This window comes from Bos taurus, chromosome 18 (assembly GCF_002263795.3).
Source record: "Bos taurus isolate L1 Dominette 01449 registration number 42190680 breed Hereford chromosome 18, ARS-UCD2.0, whole genome shotgun sequence".
Classification (NCBI taxonomy): domain Eukaryota; kingdom Metazoa; phylum Chordata; class Mammalia; order Artiodactyla; family Bovidae; genus Bos; species Bos taurus.
This window is the reverse complement of record NC_037345.1, coordinates 23,425,836-23,448,617: the sequence shown is the minus strand read 5'-3', so window position 1 is coordinate 23,448,617 and position 22,782 is coordinate 23,425,836. Positions and strand designations below refer to the sequence as shown.

Here is a 22,782-nt window from a genome sequence, read left to right as displayed (position 1 = left end):
GAGGTGACAGTCTAGTTGGGGCAAGGCCCCCGTGATGAGACATGAGTATCCAAGGCTCCATTCAAAATCTGGAAGGTCCCTGGAGCTGGGCCACAGGGCAGGGTGGACAGAGCCTCAGAGGAGGCAGCAACAGGCCCTCACCCTCAGCAGTGAGACAACTGCAGACCATTGATGGGGCCCTGGAATAAGTGACCCAGGCAGGAAGGCAAGTGGCGAGCTCTCCTCTGCCTTATGACTCTGTGTTTGCCATACTTCATCTTTAGGGAACACTCTGACCTCAGAACCTTTAAAAAAATCAGCCCCCAAGGTAAACTACACCCACCCCCACATCTTCAAAGATCTCCCAAGGATGACATGAGAAGGAAAGCCACCGATTTTCTGTCCCATCAGCCTGTCTCTCCCCCTCCCCAGCCAGTTCTCTTTCTCATTTTGGATAATTCCACGAAGTGCCTGCAGGGCTTCCCTGGTGACTCAGTGGTTCAGAAACTGCCTGCAATGCAGAAGCCCCAGGAGACATAGATTTGCAGTTTCAATCCCTGGGTCAGGAAGATCCCCTGGAGGAGGGCATGGCAACCCACTTCAGTATTCTTGCCTGGAGAATCTCATGGACAGAAGAGCTGGAGGGCTACAGTCCATAGGGTTGCAGAGAGTCAGACACAACAGTAGTGACTTAGCACACACATGCATGAAATGGCTCACAGCAAAGGCATGGGAAGGTGTACTAGCTTTTCTAGTCACTGGCTGTGTGGCCTCGGGAAAGCCATATACCATTTCTGAACCGCAGTTCTTTCACCTGTAAAACAGGCATAACAATAATGCTTCTCAAATAGGGCTCTTGCATCCTGAGTGTGATGCCTGCCATGCAGCCATCCCTGGGTAGAAATGGGCAGTCATGGCCCACTCTCTCATTGAGGTAAGCCATTGAGATAATAAAAGCTAGAAGACGGTGTCTGAAGACTCAACTCAAGCCCCTTCAGGAAGCCTCTGCACCATGCCGAGCCTCAGTTGTCTCATCTGTGAAATGGAGCTCCAGTTACCCACTGGCCCCTACTCTTGATTCACCAGGGTCAGTTGAGGTAATGTGCATGTAGGAGGTCGTGGAGTGGCTGAGAGTGCTGAGACCAGAAGCAGTGCTGCCACCTGCTAGCAAAACTTTGGCTTCAGTTACTGGTCGGTAGTGTGGGATGACAACAGAACCTTCCCAACAGAGCTGCCGTAAGGATTCAGGCGCGCTTATGCATGAGGTGCCCAGGGCCATTCCAGGCACCAGGGTCCACCTCTGTTCTCAGGAACCCCCATTGTGTGGGGGAGAAAGACAACAAACAAATATCTAAGGGATGCTGCAGACAGAGTGACCCAACATCTCCTGATTACATCTAATGTCTGCACAATCACTAAGAGCACCCCCTTCACCGAGCTTCCCAGGTGGCTCAGTGGTAAAGAATCCACCTGCTAATGCAGGAGCTGCAAGAGCCCCAGGTTTGATCTCTGGATCGGGAAGATTCCCTGGAGAAGGAAATCACAACCCACTCCAGTATTCTTGCCTGGAAAACTCCATGTACAGAAGAGCCTGGCAGGCTACAGTTCATGGGGCTGCAAAGAGTCGAACACGGCTAAGCAACTGAGCATGCACACATGTCTCTTTCACATTCAAGTCTAGTTTGGAAGATAAATTCTATCCTCTTCATCACTATGGAGAAAATGAAAAAGAATGATAAGTGAAACAGTAAAAAAGAAGAGCATGTTTAGATGAGTTAGAAAGGCCACTCAGGGACTTCCCTGCTGGTCCAGTGGTTAAGACTTCACCTTCCAGGGCAAGCATTGCAGGTTCGATCCCTGGTTGGGAGCTGAGATCCCACCTGCCTTGCCCCCAAAAATCCAAAACATAAAACAGAATGAATATTGTAACAAATTCAATAAAGACTTTCAAAGAAATCTTAAAAAAAAAAAAAAAAAGGTCACTCAGGGGATATGACATTTTCATCAGACCTGAGTAAAAGGAAGGAGTCAATCATGTAACAGTTAGGTCAATGAGCCTTGAGGAAACAGCAGGGGCAAAGGCCCTGAGGCAGTGCCGAACTTTGGAGAGCAGGAGGACCACAGTGTCATGGAGCAGAGGAGAGAGTGGCGCCAGAAAGAGGGCCTGGGGAGCGGGCAGGGCCTGGCCACAGAGGGCCTGGTGGGCTTTGAGAAAGGAAGTTAAATTGTGTTCTTTAGGTTGGACACATGTTTTTTCTATAAAAGGTCATAGAATAAAGATTTTAAACCTCAAGGCCATACGGTCTCTGTTCCCCTACTGGCCTAGTCAACTCTGCTGTTGTTACATACAAGTTGCCAGCTTCAATATGCAAACGGATGGGTGGGGTTGTGTTCCAATAAAACTTTATTCATAAGAACAAGGAGCAGGTGATTTGACCCTAGGCTGTAATATGCCAACCCTGGGAGATCATCGGTTCAGTCACTCAGTTGTGTCTGACTCTTTGTGACCTATGGACTGCAGCACGCCAGGCTTCCCTGGAAATCACCAACTCCCGGAGCTTGCTCAGACTCACATCTATCCAGTTGGTGATGCCATCCAACCATCTCATCCTCTGTCATCCCCTTCTCCTCCTGCCTTCCATCTTTCCCAGCATCAGGGTCTTTTCCAATGTGTTAGTTCTTTGCATCAGGTGGCCAAAGTACTGGAGTTTCAGCTTCAGCATCAGTCCTTCCAGTGAATATTCAGGACTGATTTCCTTTAGGATTGACTGGTTTGATCTCCTTGCAGTCCAAGGGACTCTCAAGAGTCTTCTCCAACACCACAGTTCAAAAGTATCCATTCTTCAGCACTCAGCCATCTTTAAGATCCAACTCTCACACCCTTTCATAGCTGTATTTTAAGTAATGTCTTGACTGTGGTATGACACAAAATTTACGTTGTTAAATAACCTCTCTGATTGTTACATTATGTGGATAATGGATGGCGGTGGGTCAAGAGAGATAAGCTGCAAAAAAAAAAAAAAGAAAAAAAAATTACTCCAGAAACCCAGGTAAGTGCAGATGGACTCAGGAAACAGCAGAGGCACTGGAGAGACGGGATGGACTAGGGAGCTGCTTTGAAGGGAAACAGCCCAGAAGGGAGGTCTGTTACTGTGAAATGTGGGTGAAATACAAGTTATGATCATCACCATTGTCATCTGTACTCCTTTTTGCTCATCAGTGGGGCTGGCTAGCCTGGCAACCACCAGGCCCATGCAATAAGCTTTGCAGAAACTGCCTTTTCAGTTCAAATCACTTACAAAAGCTCAGGCTGCAATTATAAAGCTTCATAGCTGTGCAGCATCCATAAAAAGAGGTAATTTTAATATTTGGTTCAACTTCAAAGCAGTAACTTAGAATTATATATACCCCATTAAAATATAATGTTTCTCCCCCAAACTAATCAAATGGCTAAATCAATTGTTGGTGGATTGCCAGTGGCCTGAGGATCAATGGGAATAGAAAATGTATTCTATATTTTCCTTGTTACGTAGAGTTAGAGAACATATTTTATTAATGTTCATCCTTTAGAGACCAGATTTGTGTGTTCGCTAAAATAAATACTACAATCTTTAGGACTTGGTTAGATGGAGAGGGCAGGATTCTAAGGGCAAAGAACGATTCACAAGGAAGCAGACATTCCAGAGCCCTTGTGGGGTGATGGGACTTGGATCCAGGGAACTTGAGTCTTGCATCTCCCACTCACAATGTGTTGAATGGCTTTAGAATATGTCCTTTCTCTTCCCAGTTGCTCCATTTGTCAAATGAGGAGTTTGGACAAGGTCAGTGAAGGTAAACAGGTTTTGGACTAATTTAACTCAATTAGTCATCATTGCATGGAGCCTTCCATGGGGAAGGATTGTGAAGCTATGACTGAGTTCAGAGGGAGGGAGTGCAGCAATTGATTAGTCATGTCTTCTATGGGCATTGGCGAGGCATCCTGCAGTCCAGGTGTTTGTGATCCTTGTACTAAATGGATTCTAAGATCCCTTCTGTTCTAACAGGTTGAATAAAGGTCTATTAGTCTGAATAGGTAATCTCCTCTATGACTTGTAGGATCTTCTCAGGCCCTCCGTGGATGGTCTCTCTCCCTGCCCTATGGCCAGCTTTGGCTAGACTGGGAACTCACTAAGAATAATAGATTCTAAACTCTGTGCAGTAAGTCAGTTGCTACATTTCAATGATGCTTACTATGCACCAGGCACTGCAGATCTAAAGGTCCATAAGCCATGACTGCAGCCTATTATGAGGCTATAGAGAAGGGCATGCAATTTAAAGAAGGACTGACAAGTAACATAAAGCTGTAAGATGGCCCAAGTTTCCCCGAATTTTCCATCCATACTTGGGAAGACCTAGTCAAGAGCGTGGGTCACCGCCCTCAACTCCTGAGTCTCTCTTTCTCTTGGTGAGTTGTCACCTTCCCTTTAGCAGTTGCACTGTTAGGTTGCAAGCAACAGTGACTGACTCAGGCAACAAAGAAATTACAAAGCTGTAGGGAAGAGCTCACCGAGTCGATGGAAGCCTGGAGGAGTGGCTCCAAAAAAGCCAGCACTTGGAGTTCATGGTGCTGGAGCTGAACAGGCACATGGTACACTGCCCTTGAAATGTTTTCCACTCAAGATGCTATGTCTTGAAAATCTTTTCTAATTTTCCTTGTTATGGCTTCTTAGATATACCCATCCTTTAAAAGTGGACACAATTTCCAAATACATAAAGTTTTCTCATTTAAATGCTTTCTTCCCTGCTATCACCCTCTGTGTTTTTCAGTCTTTTAACTTTTTTGCAGCTTTCCATGGCTACTGCAAAGATCTTTCTTGGTAAATGTCACACCACCTTGAAAACATGAGTAATTTTCAATTATCTTTTGATACTGATTTCTAACATAATTCCACAATGATAAGAGAACAGACTCTGTATGATTTCAATACCCTTAGACCATGACATTTTTGCACCTTTTTGGAAAATTTTGCACTGTTTTGCACCTAGATATGTTCTGGTGTTTCCTGGTTTATAGTCTATGGGAGCTCGAATAGAATTGTATTCTGCTGTTGAGTGAAAACTGTATAGACCTTGGGCTTCCCAGGTGGTGCTAGTGGTAAAGAACCTGCCTGCCAAGGCAGGAGACGTAAGAGACAAGGGTTTGATCCCTGGGTCAGGAAGATTCCCTGGAGAAGGAAATGGCAACCCATTTCAGTATTCTTGCCTGGAAAACTCCATGGACTGTGGAGCCTGGCAGGCTACAGTCCATAGGGTTGCAAACAGTCAGACACGACTGAAGCAAACTAGCACATATGCATGCACTGCTGCTGCTGCTGCTAAGTCGCTTCAGTCGTGTCCGACTCTGTTCGACCCCATAGACGGCAGCCCACTAGGCTCCCCCGTCCCTGGGATTCTCCAGGCAAGAACACTGGAGTGGGTTGCCATTTCCTTCTCCAATGCACGAAAGTGAAAAGTGAAAGTGAAGTCGCTCAGTCGTGCCTGACTCTTAGCGACCCCATGGGCTGCAGCCTACCTGGCTTCTCCAACCCTGGGATTTTCCAGGCAAGAGTACTGGAGTGGGATGCCATTGCCTTCTCCATATGCATGCACATATGGTTGCAAATGGTTCCTAGTGCTTTTCAGGTCTACCAGATCCTTCTACTTTTCTGTCTATTCATTCTGTTAATTTTTGAGAGTTTAATACTGAAACGTCAACTAAAAATCTTAATTTATCTACTTAAAAAGATAGTTGTAATATATAGAGTCACTGTTGGTAACTTTGCCTATATTTTCCAAGTCTCTCGTAAATGTGTTATCATACTTCCATATTAAAAAAGAAATCTCTTGTTTTGGGAGAGAGGTCAGTTGACCAACCTCGGGCAACATGCTCTCTTCTTGGTAGGGGACTACAAGCAGACTTGATTTATAGGCCAATATAATGGAGTAAAGAGAATATCCCGAAGAAGACACGGTACAACCACAGGAGAAGGGGGAGAAGGATGCTGGGAGGTCAGAATCAGAATGTACCTGGAGGAATAGCTCTGTGACACTGCCTTGGCAGCCAACATGAGCCTCTTCTAAGCCTAATCAAGAGTCAGCTTAGGCTGCTGGTTCTATTTTCTGATGGCAGAGCAGTTCTGGAGGCCAGAAGTCTAGAATTAAGCTGTTGATAGGGAAGCATTCCTTCTGAAGGCTCTGTGGGAGGGTCGTTCTTTGCCGCCTCCACGTCCTGGTGGCTGTTGACATTCCTTGGCCTGTGGCTGCGTCACTCCCACGGCCATAGTGCCTTTTCTTCTTCTGTCTGTCTCAAAGCTCATCCTGTCTTTCTCTTCTAAAGTCACTTGTCACTGGACTTAGGGCTCATGTGGATTATCCAAGAGGATGTCTTCATCTCAAGATTCTTAACTTAATTGCCCCTACAAAGATCCTTTTTCCAAATAAAGTCACATTCACTGGTTTGGGAGATTGGGATGTGGACGTGATTTTTTGGGGATCAGCTTTTTGTCCACTGTTCCTACACCAACATTATTCTTCCTTGTAATGTGTCTGCTTCTCCCATGTTGCCAAAGGGTAGAGGGCACTCTTCCTTTTTTCTAAATTTTTTAAAATGTGTTTCCCATTCAGGGTAGGGGCTTCCCTGGTGGATTATTGGTAAAGAATCCACATACCAATGGAGGAGATGTGGGTTCAATCCCTGGGTCAAGAAACTACCCTGGAGAAGGAAATGGCAACCCACTCAAGTATCTTGCCTGGAAAATCCCATGAAAGGAAGAACCTGGCGGGCTACAATCCGTGGGGTCACAAAAGAGCCACGCAAGACTTAGCAACTAAACTACAATAACAACAATTCAGGGTAGACATGTTTTGTTAGAGTTCTAAACTGTCCAGAGCTTCTCTTATGTGCTGGGTATTTTTACATGTAGGATTTATTTTGATCATTTAAAACCACTCTTCTAGAATGGCCACCTATTTTTCTATTCCCTTAGAGGAAAATCCCATGAAGACTGGGTAAGAGGCTGTTATGAGTGGCATCCTTGATGTCATACCTAAAGTCCCTCTCTGCCAGAAAAAATGGCCCACCTTTGCAGGTTGAGCTGGACTACTAGGAAATCTCCCTGTCCTCTCCTAATGACCTCAATGTCATCGTTCGTGGGCTGCCAGCCCTTCCAACAGTCAGCCTGGGTTCCTCCAGGAGGTCCTTGGAACCCACAAATCCCTTGCATGGTAGTCCTCCAGAGGTTATCTGGAAAAGTGGGATCCTGGGTCCCCTATTGAAGGCTGCCCTTCCTCCCAGTGCTGAGTGGTTGACTGTCAACCCTTCAGTGCAGAAGAACTGAATTACAGGCCTCTGTTCCCCCTTGCAGTGCTGTGACCAAGATCCACAATTAAAACTGTCTGTGCACAGATTTATAGCAGTGGGCTTTGCATTCACTCTAAAAGCAGAGCTGTCTTACCAGTTACTGCACTCTGAGGATTTGAAATATTGGGGGCCCCTGAGCCCCAGCGATGATGGGAGTACATAAGGTTCAACAGCACAAAGGCAAAGACCTTCCCAGAATTGGAAATGGCCCAACTTTGAGACACTGGTTTCCTTTAGAAATTGCAACGCTATTAGCAAACAGCTAGTCAAAACTTTTCATATTCTGGATACGAAAACTGAGGCCCAGGGAAAGACAGAGACCTTCCTGAAGCCCCACAGAGCTCACATGTCCTGACTCCTTTCCTGGGTGCTTTCTCCTGACACCCCAAGTGGGCTGCACTGAGCACTGGACAGGCTGGGTGAGCGAGAGCCTGCATAGACAGCTGGGGGAAAGGAGCCCACCAATTAGTCTGGGAAAGTGACAAGCACATGAAAAATGACCGAGAAAAGAAACCTAGACATTTCACAAGGAAAATTACACTTCCTCACAGCCTCGAAATGTTTCCCATAAAATATACCGGCAAAATATCTCCAGGCACACGTGACATGTTGGGATTCCATCACAGGCTCCCTTTAAGTGTTTTCACCTGGGGAAAAGTTTTGTTTTTTCCACTTGAAAAATAAGGAGGATCAACTTACTGGCTCAAAGGAAATGCCTCCTTAGGAGAACAGTTGTGTTTACAGAGAAGCATTTGTTCATTTACTAAGCATTTTCTGAGTCCTATTATATGCTAAGACAGTTAGGATACAATGGTGAACAAGAAAGACACAGTCCAGTTCTAAAGATGAAGATGATGATGCTGTTGCTGCTGATGGAGATGGTAGGAGTGGTGATGATGAACGAGATGGTGATAAGGTCATAATGATGAGTAAAATATTTAAATTCTATTAAGAATCCATCCCATTCTTTGCTCCTTCATTGATTATTTCACTGTGCCTTTGCAACAAGCCCCAGAGGCAGGGGCTTTTATTAGCCCCTTCTTACAGAAACTGGGGCACAGAAATGTTAGGGAACATTCCAAGGCTACTCATTTAGAAACTGATGGAGATAGAATTTGACTTAGCCAGTCAGATCTGATAAAGAAGATAGATGATAAATAACTTGTCTCTTAAAAATAAACATATCTTCATAAACTGGTGATGATGTCTGCAAAAGACAAGTACAATTATTTTTAGAGGATGAAAAGGAAAGACTTCTTTGTGTTGGGGCTTTAGGGAAAGCCTGAAGGGCAAAGTGAAGTGAAGTCACTCAGTTGTGTCCGACTCTTTGCGACCCCATGGACAGTAGCCAACCAGGCTCCTCCGTCCATGGCATTTTCCAGGCAAGAATACTGGAGTGGGTTGCCATTTCCTTCTCCAGGGGATCTTCCTGACCCAGGGATCGAACCCAGGTCTCCTGCATTGTAGGCAGATGCTTTACCGCCTGAGCCACCAGGGAAGTCGCTTAGGCAAAAGTAGGAGTTAATTCAGCCAAGAGGATGGGGAGAGGGGAATTTGTGTTGCTGTTGTTGTTTTTTTTTTTCAGTGTTACAGCTCCATTTTACTTATAAGATAGCAAGAGAATCCAAGACTCGAAGAGAAGGGAGTGGAGGAGTGTGTGGGGAGGGAGAAAGAGAGAAAGAAAGAGAGAGAGAGAGAGAGAGAGCACGCGCACGCGGGAGAGAGAGTCCGTGAGAAAGCGCTTTGGCTCCTCCTTTTATATGTTTTTTTCCTCCTCCTGGGCCTGCCCTATGCAAATTGGGCTTAGCCAGGAATGCTGTTTGTTCTGTTTGTTCTGCCTGAAGTCTTCACTCTGGTCCTCGGACCTTCCTTGTCTTTTAGCCACCGCCATTTTGGACTCCTTTTCCCTATTCTACCTACCTAACATTCCCCCCTCAAGAGATGGGAGGCCCAATTCTTTGGGAATAGGGGCGTCGAGGTCTTTCTGGCTACTTCCTGCTGAACTGGGGCGGCGAGGGGTATTGGGCCTCCCCCTCTTGTTAGTCTCAATCCTCAGAGTCCTTATAGCGGTGTCCAAGGGTGTGTGATATTTTCCATGGTCAGCTGTAGTTTTATATCTTTGTTGAACTGGCACTGCATGTTGTAGCTGGTTGACCTGGGCAGAGACAAAACAGGTTAGACAATTGACAGTACATGGAATAATCATAAGCATCATCAATATAGCATAACAAGGACTAGTAGGGACATTGGTCAATTTTAAATTCACATGGCCAGGATGGCTCAAGTCCCTCTTTGTTCAGGAATCAGAAGATCTATCTCCTGTCTGTTTTGGAGTACAGTCTCTGTCAAGCTGTGTTGGCTCCTTAGAGCTATCCTGAGAAATCTTATCCCCTGAAATCAGATTTTGGGGGTGTTCATTAGAATGACACTCATTGGTAGTTCTGAATAGGTATCTGAGATCTCCCAGGGGCTCACAGGTGTATTGAATGTCCTCTTCTATTTTCTTCCGTGGCTTGACTCGTGAGTAGTGAATCCAGGAGTCATGTCCTGGTACCTTGACTGCTGTGGGGGTAGAAAGTATTACAGGGTAGGGGCCCTTCCATGTGGGCTGGAGTTGAGCCTTTGGGGACCCATCTTTCCAGACTTTAATTAGGACTTGAGTTCCTGGAGCATATAGTGGTGACTCTTTGGAATCTTTTGTGTCCTGGTTCATACCCCACAAGCGTATATCCTGTTGGAATTGCCCAATGGCCATGGTATAAGACTGGAGGGTCTGAACCTCTGGATCTAGGAAGAGGTCATTGACATAAACAAAAGGTCTCCCATATAGCATCTCATAAGGACTAAGACCAACCTGTTCCTTAGGGGCAATGCAGGTGCGGAGGAGAGTTATTGGTAAAGCCTCCTTCTCAGGGAGGTCTCCTGGGTTATCTTTTTTATCGCTGATTTTAAGAATTGATTGGCTCTTTCTACTTTTCCTGAAGATTGAGGCCTCTAGGCACAATGGAGATAATAAGTAATGCCCAATGCTTTTGAGACTCCTTGGGTGACCTTAGTTGCTTTATAATGTTGTGTTATTTTATGCTAAATAAAATGCTGAGTAAAGTAGATCAGTCATATGTATACATATATCCCCTCTTTTCTGAATGTCCTTCCCATTTAGGTCACTGCAGAGCACTGAATAGAGTTCCATGTGCTACACAGTAAGTTCTCATTAGTTATCGGTTTTATACACAGTATCAAGAGTGTGTGGGGCTTCCCTGGTGGCTCAGAATCTGCCTGCAATGTGGGAGACCCAGGTTCGATCCCTGGGTTGGAAAGATCCCCTGGAGAAGGAAATGGCAACCCATTCCAGTACTCTTGCCTGGAGAATTCCATGGAGGGAGGAGCCTGGCGGGCTACAGTCCATGGGGTCACAAAGAATCGGACATGACTGAGCGACTAACACACGTCAAGAGTGTAATCAGGTTCCCAGGAGGCACAGTGGTAGGGAATTTGCCTGCCAACGCAGAAGACGCAAGAGATGTCAGTTTAATCTGTGGGTTGGGAAGACTCCTTGGAGGAGGAAATGGCAACCTGCTCCAGTATTCTTGCCTGGAAAATTCCATGGACAGAGGAGCTTGGCAGGCTATAGTCCATGGGATCACAAGAGTCAGACATAGCTTAGGGACTAAACCACCACCACCGCCACCATCAAAGGCTGGCTTGGTGACCCCGTGCAAACCTTTACACCCTCAGAGCTACATTTTCCCCATCATGAAAGGGGACTAATGAGGTCTACCCCAGAGGACCCTTGCTGGTGGTTCCTGGATGTGTATTTAATCCTTGCTTGTGGACTGTTGGGTTGTGCCAAGCACGGACCACATCTGAAATGCCCACTCCTGTGGGTACGGGGTACTCCCCTTGATGGCTAACATCCCCTTCTTTGAGGAATCACCCCCACCAGATAACTTTATAAAATCAGATTCCCCCCAGCTCCCCAGGTTGATTGGCCTCTGTCTTGAGGACAGCTTGGCCAGGGGCTAGCTTGGGGAAATGGACGAAGCCAATCACATCCCTGCACACTGAAATAACCATGAGGTGGGAGGGCCAGAACACTTCCTGTGGATACTGAGTTAAGAAGCTGTGAACGAAGGAAGGGCCAGAGTCACCATCAGGGGTGGGCACAGACTGAGACTTGGAGGACACTGGTGGTAGAGAGAGGAAAATGGGACAGAAGCACATGGAAATGCCTGAGAGGAAGACCACACCAGCTGTTCCCATGGCAACTGGGCTGCTCTCAGTGACCCCAGTAAAGGTCTCTGCCCAGGGTCTGCCTGCAAGGGGGTGTGAAGTAAGAACTGACTTCCACTCACTGCCATGTCTCCTAGGAAGCCCTAGGGGTCAGTAAGGAGCCTGTGAGGAAATTGCAGTGGTTATCACTAAACATGGGCTAGGTATCCTTCTGTGGTCCCTTCTCAGAACAGCCCTGGGAGGCAGATGACGTCAGTCTCCCCATTTCACAGACGTGGAAACTGAGGCACATGGGTTGCCTCATACAACAAGGTATATGAGTGAGCGACCCAGGATTCAAACCCAAGTAGTCATCTGAAGAGACTCTGACCTTAGCCTCTGTGTTATCCTGTCAGCGACTCATCAGTCAGAGAAGGCAATGAAAAACAGATATGAGTCTGTTCACAAGAGACTCAAAAGTAGTCACCAGCTCCCAGAGAAAAGGGCAGGAACTTCATGAAAAAGAGTACAAAGCTTTACCGAGTCACAGAAAGTGTGGATGATACACAGACACTGCTCCTCTATGGAAGGTTTAGTATTAAAGCTGCCCGTTTTGCCCACAGTGATTTCAAAGTTCGACAACCTAAATCACAAAGGTACTTTTTAAGGAACTTGATAACACGATTCTAAGGTGCATCTGGAAGATTTAATGAGCGAGAAGAGCCAGGAAGTTTCTGAGAAAAGAAGCATGATTAGGGGGACTCTGCTCATTACCGTGTTTGGGGGGTGCATATTACGAAGCCAGGGTAATTAAAACAGTGTGACACTGGCTTTGAAGAGCAGAAAGATAAAAGATATGCAATTAAATATTTGCTATATGATAAAGGAGGTGTTTCATATAAGTGAGGAAAAATATATCATTTATACCCAAATTAATTCCAAATGGATTCAATATTTTCATGTGAAGAAATGAAACTGTGATTTCCTCTCAAAAATGTATAACCTGAATTTAATCAAAGGGAAACATCAAACAAACCCAGACGAGGGACCTTCTACAAAATGGTTGGCTTGGAATCTTCTAGCTGTCAGCGGCAAAGCAGGCAGAGGGAGGAGAAGGCGCTCCGGAGCTGGAGGGGAGACCCCTGGGTGCGGGCAGAGAGGTGATGGCATCCATAGCAGAGGGAGGGGTGGGTTTTGCAGGAGGTGGTGAAGAAAAATGGATCCCCAGGAATCCTCTGGTGGTCCAGTGGTTAGGACTCTGTGCTTCCACTGCTGGGACCGGAGTTCAGTCACTGGTCCAGGAACCAAGATCCTGCAAGTGGCAGGATGCTGCCAAAAAAAAAAAGGGATCCTGAAATAAAGGTTTTGGGGAGTAGCCTCTGCCAGCCTGTGGCACCAACAAGAAGCCCTGTCCTTTGCCTCCCTCGTTTCCTGAACTCACCCCTGGTGATTACTGATCCATCCCTTTATAGAACTTTGTGGAAGCTCAAAAAAACATTTATGAAAAACCTTTACTTATGTCAAAACAGACATTAAATATAATGTTAGGTAAAAACACTTTGTCGTGTTTACTATGTGCCAGATACTATTCTAAGTCCTGTAGACTTATTCCTCATATTTATCCTATGAGGCAGGTACTATTATATCCCCATTTAAATTTGAGTGAATTGAGGCAGGTCACCAGAAGTCAAGTGACTCTGTCCAAAATCACATGGCTGTATATGCTAGGACTGAGGTTTGGCTGTAGGTAGTTGAACCCTTAAAACTGCATCCACAGTCACCATGTTCAAAGACTACCCAACTTGCTCAGAAGCTGGAATTGTGGGCACAGTATTTGTTTTCTGGGTATATTTGTTTTTGCTGAACTTTTAGAATATTCCATGGTATGTCGCATTTTTTTTTTTAATTGGAAAAAGTCAACAATTAAATGGAAAAAATTCGATCCACGTTTCTTGTTTGATCTATGAGAGTCAGTGCTTGGCCCCTCTGAGCCTGTGCTCATCTCAGTCCTCTCTGAAATCCCACACCTTAGGTCCCCCATGTACTGCTAAGGACTTCATTGTTGGCTAAGCAGTTGGTGGGTTCGATTATTGCTAGGACATCGTGAGTTCCTTGATGGTCTATACTTGGCTCTCCGGGGAAAATGCAGGTGCTCACACCTCAAGCTTTTCTTGTTTACTCACCTTCTGTAAGATAATATTCTGCGTTTAGTCACTAAGTTTATTGTAACTTACAGCAGCAATCTGGCTTCCCTGGTGGTTCAGATGGTAAAGAATCTGCCTGCAATGCAGGAGACATGAGTTAGATCCCTGGGTTGGGAAGATTTCCTGGAGAAGGGAATAACTACCCACTCCAGTATTCTTGCCCGGAAAATTCCATGGACAGAGGAGCCTGCTGGGCTACAGTCCCTGGGGTTGGACATGACTGAGTAACTAACTCTTTCACTTCATAGCAGCAATCAGAAACTAAGACATTCCTAGTGAGAATAGAGTCAGTACATGAACTTGTGCTGTCTGGCTCCAGACCTGAAACTTTTAACCATGCTATCCGACTGCTTCGATCCGTGTATACAGAATAGGTGTCCATGGAGAACTTATTTGGGGTCTTAGAAATTCAGGAGGAATTCAGGAGGCATTGAGGGTATGGTGAGTGAGTCTTAAGGTAGATCTCAGTCAGGGCAAGGGTTTGATAAATGAAAGTAGGAGGAAGCAGAGCAGAGAGAACATCCTGACTGAGGAAACAGTATACAAAGTTCCAGAGGCAGCAGACAAGTCAGCAGAGGTGGGAGAGATGAGGGGCCGGGTGGAGCAACAGGAGGCCCACAGAGACCAACAGGGAGCGTGCCTGGATGCTGTGGGTTCTGCAAACAGCCACGGGAAATACAAACATATGCCAGTCCATTGCCCATCCATGCAGTCAGGACCCACCCCACTCAAGGGATAGGACCACACCCCTCCTGGGAATGCTGAGCGACCCAGGAGCGGGCCAGGTCTCTCTCCCAGCTGGGATTCCAGGTCTCACTGGCAGACATGAGGCTGCTGTATTCTACATGGCATCTGACGCCGTGGTTTGGGGCAGACATTTCCCCCCAGGTCAAGTCCAGCTCCGGTTGAGTCTACTGTGCCCTGGAGCACCAGACCTGTGGAAAACAGGATCGCTGGTGGGACCTGACCCCCTGAAACTTCCCCTGGCTCAGGGAAGATGCTGGAGAAAATCCTTATACCTAATCCCTCTGCTTTCACAATCCAAAGTTTATTTCCACCAAACTAGGCTGCCAGCTGAGTTTGTTTCTAATGTCCCTGCCCTAAGCCTTAACCATCAACTTCAGAGGACCCCACACAAGACTGAAGGCCATTCATTCATTCATTCATTCATCCTTTATCCATCACATACTTATTGAGCACAAAGAGTTGGCTATGACTGAGCAACGAACACTTTCACTTTCACAGATCAGAAGATTTCTTATAGATAAGCAGCTTTCCAGTTTCCCACAAAAGACTATAAGCTTTGGCAAACCAGGCTCACAGGTCCATTCAACTAGGGTTGGCATGGAGTAGAAGCTGCCCCCTTGCGTTCACCACAATCACCCTTTTCCTTGCCCCTGCAGCCTCCGGCAGGGACATCCACCAGAGGACAGGTGTTGGGACCCACCCCCATGGGTGTATGTTGTTTGTTACTTGGAAACCTCCACCTGCAGAGACAGTCCTCAATATACATGGCCTTGATGATCTCTTCAGAATCATTGCTTGCCTGTCCTGAGTCCCAGCAAACACTGAATGTTGGTCAGATGAGCTCAGTAGTCAAATGAATATCCATGCACCTGCTTTTGTACCTGGTGCCAATGGGAGAGCTCCAGGCTGGGCTCAGAACCCACTGATGTATCTATACGGGTTTGCTGTGTGGCCCTGAACAGGTCAGTTCACCTACACCTTTGCATCCTCACCTGCACAATTGGGGAAGTTAAAAACCCTCCAAGTGTTCTCCTAGCTCTAAAGCTCTCTCCATAATTGCATGTCCTTCCTTCCCTGTGGCACTCCTAGGACCTAGTCAGATCACAGATGTGGAAGAATCTGTGAATCCAAGAATTGCACAGTGGCTAAGGGTATGGACTTTGGAGGCCAACAACTCAATGGTTTAAAATCTCAGCTCAGCACCTGCTCGTTTTAAACCTGGGGAAACTTTCTTAAGCTCTCTCCATTTCAGTTTCCTCACATGTCAAAAGGGTATAATAAAATTCACTCACAATGCTGTGAATATTAAACAAGTTATTGTAGGGAAAGTGCTTAAAGCAATGCTTGGCGCCAAGAAGTGCTTAATAAATATTAGCTCTGTGCCAGGAGCCACTGTTACTGTAAAAGCCTCTGTTCTTGAAGAATGTCTAAATTCATGGGGAGACAGAAAGTGCCTCTAAAGTACAGTCTGGGGACAACAGGAATTCAGAGTGTGGTGGAGACTTTCAGACCTGTAGGAGGCAGGGAAGGGTGGCCTCAAAGAGTTTGGAAGGTTTCTCTAAGGAAAGCATTGATGGGAGGATTTGCCTGAGAAACAGTGGGAGTCAATGGGAGGGTGCTTTGTGGGGAGCCCTATCCCAGGTGGGAGAAAGAATGGACCAAGCATTGCATCACTTGGTCATTTATATCTTTAAGGATGCCCTCGAGTCAGGCTCAGCGTTTTGTGCCAAGGACACAGGTGAATGAAGCACTTCAGTGTCATAGCTCAGACCATGGACACTGAGTGAGACATACTTGGGTGAGAGTCCCAGCAAGCTGTGTGATCTTAGTCAAGCGATTTAACCTCTGAGATTTACTTTTCCATTCTGTAAAATGGGGGGATGATAATGGCACTTCATCAGGGGGCCATTGTCAGGATTAAATGAAAAATGCCTGAAAAAGAAATGAAATGAAAAAAGCCCCTGCTAAGCGATGGTCATTTTTGCTCCCTTGATATGGGAGTCTTTTGCACTGGAACATTGTGGGGAGCATTACCTGTGTGAGAAATACAGTCTCTGACAGAGAATTGTACATAACTCAAAGGACAAGATCTAGGCTGCATGCAAAGACTCTCCAGACTCTGTGATGGTTCTACCCATGAATAAAAATGATTCAGAGCAGTGTATTCAAAGCGTGGTCTGTGTTCCCATACCAACCCCGAATATCTTTGCAAGAGATCTATGATGAGACAATGGAGAGGTTGAGAGTAAAAGCTTAGACGCTTTTATGGTGTGACATCCAGATGCATGTTTGATAGACTTGTCTCACTGAACAGGATATAGATGAGTTCAGTCATTGTTGAATTTGCCTCCTACAATGCATGTGGCTCAAGTTGCATACCAGTTATGTATAGTAGGACCAAGTGTTAATCCATGATAGATTGGAAATATTTAAAAATGGTCCTTTGCAAAAGATAGTTTGAGAAACAGTTTTCTAGGCAGGCAGAGAGCTTTAATTCTGAGTGAGCAGATATATCAGTTAGAGTCCTCTGGGAAAATAAAATGTGCTCTAGGTGTTTCAAACATAGAGAATTCAATAGAGGGGATTGATTATACAGGCCATGGAAGATCTGGGAAGCCAAACAAGGGACAAAGATACAACCCAGAAATTAGCTACAGCAGGAATCTGTGACTACCTCTAAGGCTGGAGGGACAGCAGGAGGATGTGGTGCAACTAAAATCAAGGTTCAAAGTTGTCCAGAGGGAGCTAGACCCATGGTTAGGGTGCCCCAGTGGGAGCTGGAGCCATGGACAAGACTTAGGTTCTGTCTTAGATGCCACTGGAAGAAAGGACAGATAAGGAGAAACACCCCGACTTTTATCCTCCTTCTATCCCCTGGCATCCTGCCAGGACCTTCCATTGGTTAGGACCTACCCAGAAGCCAGATGGCAAGGCAGCTTGGGGATAGAGAGCAAGGGAATGGCAGTGAATGGAACTAAGAGCAAATAAGCCAATGACTGTCACGGGAGGGTTGGGGGGGGGGGCGGTGAGAAAGCAGGAAACTAGCCAGACAGAAATGATTTCCAATCAACTTCTGACCATAGTGGTAGAGTTGGTCGTGGTGGATTCAGGATTTTCTCACTAGCTGTCCGTCTCCAGTTGTTGAGAAGACCAATTAAGACAGTGCTCAGTTGATACTCCAGATAAAGGACAGGGAAGAAGATGGAATTTCTCCACTGCCAATCTCAAGAGCAGGATTAAGAAAAAGGATTAGGGACTTCCCTGGTGGTCTAGTGGGTAAGACTGGATGCTCCAAATGCGGGGCGGGGCGGGGCGGGGCGGGTGCTGTATTTGATTCCTGGTCAGGGAACTAAATCCCGCATCCTGCAACTAAGAGTTTGCATGCTGCAACAAAATATCCCACTTGCTGTGATGAAGATCGAAGATCCCACAGGCTGTAAGTAAGATCCAGCACAGTCAAATAAAAATAAATGTTTTAAAAAGAAACAGGATTAAATGTTTCTCTAGATTATTTTCCCTTCACACTCCTTCTTGTCACTTTCAAGTAGGGAAAAAAAAATTCTGTGAGGTCTGTGATGTCTTTCATATTTGAAACGGAGATGTTAGAGTCAAAAGATGTGTGCATTATGGAGAAGATGTGAGAGGATTTCTTAGAAGATGAAGAAAGAATTCCAGAGACGTTAAGCAAGCAAACAAACAGACCCAGCGGCAACAACTACAACAAACGAAGAGACGGGGAGAATAAAACACTTGTGAAAAAACCTGCCAGGCTATGATGCAGGGAGAAAATTGATATTAACGAAACATCATGAGCGAATTAAGACAGCCAAAGTACTCTCAGATGTCTGTGGGGACTGCTCCTCTCACTGGCTTTTGGAAAAAGTTAACATGTAAAACTTCCTCATAAACAAAAGTATTTTAAGAATTTCAACTCGGAGACATTCCTGGCTAGCATCACTCATGCAGTTGGGAATACCTTTGATTAATTCCGGCTGGTAATTAGGTTGGAGAGTGTTTGTGCCAAGCGTTCCTTAGAGCTGCGTAAAAGGTGAGGCAGGAAGGCAGGGCACCCGGGGAGAGACCCCCCACCTGGCTTTTGAGCCCTGAAGTTGGCTGGATGGTGACTTCTGGTTTTAGGAGTGAGACCAATACACTCTCAGATTAGCTCTGGTCGTTTATAAGACTGTCACTGAAATCACCCTGTGATTGCAAAAGACACCAGCTGCAGAGTACCTCCAGCTCATCTCTCCTTTCTCTGAGACCATCGTCTCTTCACCGCACAGCCATATTTAAACCTCAAGATCCCACCCCTGCATGTAGCTGAATGGACCAGGAGTGGTCACTTGACTAAGCTTAGCCAGTCATATTCTCCCCCAACTGTCAAGCATTTGGAACCAGCATTTGCAGATGCTAGTGAGTTTCTTCTTGTTGCTTGAATTGCAAAAGCATTAATGTTAAGGAGTGCTGGCTATGTGCGTTTCATAGAGAAGCCAGTTTACAGAGAAAGAAAGATGAGGAAGATCCAGAGAAAAGCGGTTCCAGGCAATGAGGCTGAGAGAGACTGGTTATGGGGCCCTTGTTCTTGTCCTCTTTGAGGCCCAGTTTCATGGTCTGTCCTTGCGTTTTGAGAGGTGTATCCAAAAATAGTCTCCTTTTTATTGCTTGTGCAAATGTGGGTTTCTGCTCTTTGCCACCAAGACACCAACAGTATGAGAAAATGGCGGTTGCTATGTTTTGGCCTAAGATGCCCTGGTGCCTGCAGTTAAGACTGGCAGACAGTACTTTCTTATTACTCACTTCAGTTTAGGAGACATCTATGCAATGCATCTTAATACTCTCTCGCATTCATAGCTCAGTTGGTAAAGAATCCGTCTGCAATGTGGGAGACCTGGGTTCGATCCCTGGGTTGGGAAGATCCCCTGGAGAAGGGAAAGGCTACTCACTCCACTATTCTGCCCTGGAGAATTCCATGGACTGTATAGTACATGGGATCAGACACGTGTTGGCAGAGTCCCATGCGACTGAGCCACTAATTTCAATAAAGGAAGAAGTGGGTGAAGATGTGCAATTGGATGGCTCCTCTGAAAACTGTCCTGACCCAAAACAGCCCTTGCTCTCCTGCTTTATGTCCTACCATTGGAGTCATCCCACTTTATGTAGGTCAACACAGGTTGCTACCTGGAGAGGGAGCGAGCCCATTGTATAAGTGGTATGAACGAAGCTCAGTGCTAAAGTGACTACTCTTTTCAGTATCTAGCAAAGCTCTGGGGCCTGGTGTGCTGCAGTCCATGAGGTCACAAAGAGTCAGATATGACTTAGCAAGTGACCACCACCACCAACAACAACACTAAGTTGGCATCAGCACCAAGGTAAGGCCTGTTACCCAGGTTGTTTCTTGGATAAGTCTTGCAGCTGTCTTGGGGAAACGAGTATCAGTGCTTCCCCACCCTGACTATGCTTTAGAATTACCTGGGAAGGTTTTTTGGGGAAAAAAAAAGTCTAATACCTACGCCACACTCCAGACCAACTGAATCATACATAGTCTCTTGGTTTGACACCTGGGCATTATATACTTTAAAGTTTTTCTTTATTTGGCTGCATTGGGTCTTAGTTGTGGCATACAGGATCTTCACTGTATCATGCAGGATCTTTCACTGTGGTGCACAAACTCTCTAGTTGCTGTATGTGGGCTTACTTGTTCCCAGCATGTGGGATCTTAGTTCCCTGAACAGAGATTGAACCCATGTTGCAAGGTGGGTTCTTAACCACTGGACCACCAGAGAAGTCCTAGCATTGTTTTTTAAAAATTCCTGGGATGATTTTAAGATTTAGTGGAAGGACTGATGCTGAAGCTGAAACTCCAGTACTTTGGCCACCTGATGTGAAGAACTGACTCATTGGAAAATACCCTGATGTTGGGAAAGATTGAAGGTGGGAGGAGAAGGGGATGACAGAGGATGAAATGGTTAGATGGCATCACTGACTCAATGGACGTGAGTTTGAGTAAGCTCTGGGAGTTGGTGATGGACAGGGAAGCCTGGCGTGCTAATTCATTGGATCGCAAAGAGTCAGACACGACTGAGTGACTGAACTGAGGGTTAAGAACTATTGTGTGTGCTTTGTGCTAAGTCACTTCAGTCATGTCCAACTCTTTGCGACCCTTTGGACTGTAGCCCACCAGGCTCTTCGGTCCATGGGATTTTCCAGGCAAGAATGCTGGAGTGGGTTGCTATGCCCTCCTCCAGAGGATCTTCCCAACCCAGGGATTGAACCCATGTCTCTCACGTCTCCTACATTAGCAGGTGGTTTCTTTACCACCAGCACCACCTGGGAAGAACTATTGAGCTGAGTAAATTACTTTTGGGAAAAAGGAATGATTAATTGAGCCGATGAGTGCTGGATCTTCATTGTTGAGAGCTGAACATAAACCCCCTGAGCACTTTGCTTGGGATGGTTGGGAGAAAGGAAAAAAAAAAAAAAAGGGTAGACTGGGCTGTTGAGTTCAGAGGTTTCCTATTATTGTGGAGGTCAAACTAGTTTGAACTGTCTGAAGTTCATCACTCATTATACTTCATTAATTTGGATTCAGGTGAGAATTTATGAGTATTCTCAAACTCTTAGGAAATAGCTTTATTCAACAGAGGAAAAATATAAATAAGACAGCTCATCCTTTGGCCTACTTAAGGGAATCAGCTCTACACACACACACACACACACATGCACCCCCCCACCCCAACAGTGAGTTTGCTAATAATACATTGGATTTGAGTTAGTCATTCAAGTAGGTCCTTGGGGATCACTATTTGCCAAACACTGTTCCTGGCATATGGTAGAGACTCAATAAATATTTGTTGAATTAATGAATAAATGAACATATTGTCACTGTAGAAGTCACCACATGCTGTTTGGATTATAGAAGGTTTTGAAAGAAAATGTAATATTTTGAGGTCCAAACAAAAATGAGCTGATCTGCCTCCATCTGTAGCCTGGGGATGGAGGGAAGCAGTCATAGGTCAGAAACTCCATATTTGGGATGGGCAGTGATTTCTATTGGCTTTGCTTTCAAGATTCCCAAACTCTAACCTGTCCCCTCTGCATACTCCAAGCCTGGGTCTAACCTGGCTCAATTTTGGCTAGTAATAAAGGGGAGTTGGGTGAGGCACCCCACATATGTCCTGTATGGGAGAGGTAATGGCCCCCTCCAGAGGGCTCCTCCTTTGGGCATCACCCTGTCAATGGACACATTGAGGGCCCAGAGCCTCTCAGACTTGCCAACTGAAATACCAATAAGGGCAATAGAACTTAAACTCATAATCTCCATGATATAAGGGCATTTCCTTAAAGCAACCAGTGCTGGCAGGGCTGCTATGAATGAAACTGAATTGTGCCATCACCACCATCACCCCAATTCCTGTGTGAGATCTATAATCCCAGAGTGGTTGTATTTGGAGATAGTCTATAAGGAGGTATGTGTGTGCTAAGTAGCCAGTTGTATCTGACTCTTTGCAATCCCATGGACTGTAGCCCACCAGGCTCCTCTGTCCATGGGATTCTCCAGGCAAGAATAGTGGAGTGGGTTGCCATGCCCTCCTCCAGGGGATCTTCCCAACCCAAGGATTGAACCTGCATCTCTAGCATTGGCCGGCAGGTTTCTTTACCACTAGCACCACCTGGGAAGCCTGCCTATAAGGAGGTGGTGGTGGGGCAGTTACTCAGTCGTGTCAGACTCTTTGCGACCCCATGGACTGTAGCCCACCTGGCTTCTCCGTCCATGGGATTCTCCAGGCAAGAATACTGGAGTGGATTACCATTTCCTTCTCCAGGGGATCTTCCCGACCCAGGGATCGAACCCGGGTCTCCTGCATTGGAGGCAGACGCTTTAACCTCTGAGCCACCAGGGAAGAAATTAAGGTTAAATGAGGTCATAGAGGTTGTAAAACAGAATGAAGAAAGTCAGAAAGAGAAAAACAAATACCATTTAACATCACTTATATGTGGAGTTTAGAAAAATGGTACAGATGAACTTACTTGCAAAACAGCAATAGAAGGACTTTCCTAGTCGTCCAATGGTTAAGAACCCACCTTCCAATGCAGGGGATGTGTGTTTGATCCTCAGTCAGGAAACTGAGATCCCATGTGCCAGGGGACAACTGAGCCTTTGTGCCACAACTAGAGAGAAGCTTGTATGCCTAGAGAAGCCCAAGTACTGCAGTGAAGATCCTGCTTGCCCCGACTAAGACCTGATGCAGTCAAAAAAATAAA

General features: G+C 45.9%; 1 non-coding gene across 1 annotated transcript; it reads right to left on the bottom strand.

Moving 5' to 3' along the window:
- Nucleotides 1-22,349: 22,349 nt before the first annotated feature.
- TRNAW-CCA (transfer RNA tryptophan (anticodon CCA)) lies at nucleotides 22,350-22,421 on the bottom strand. The gene has a single exon. It is a non-coding gene; the product is annotated as a tRNA-Trp (tRNA).
- Between the last annotated feature and the right edge of the window lie 361 nt (nucleotides 22,422-22,782).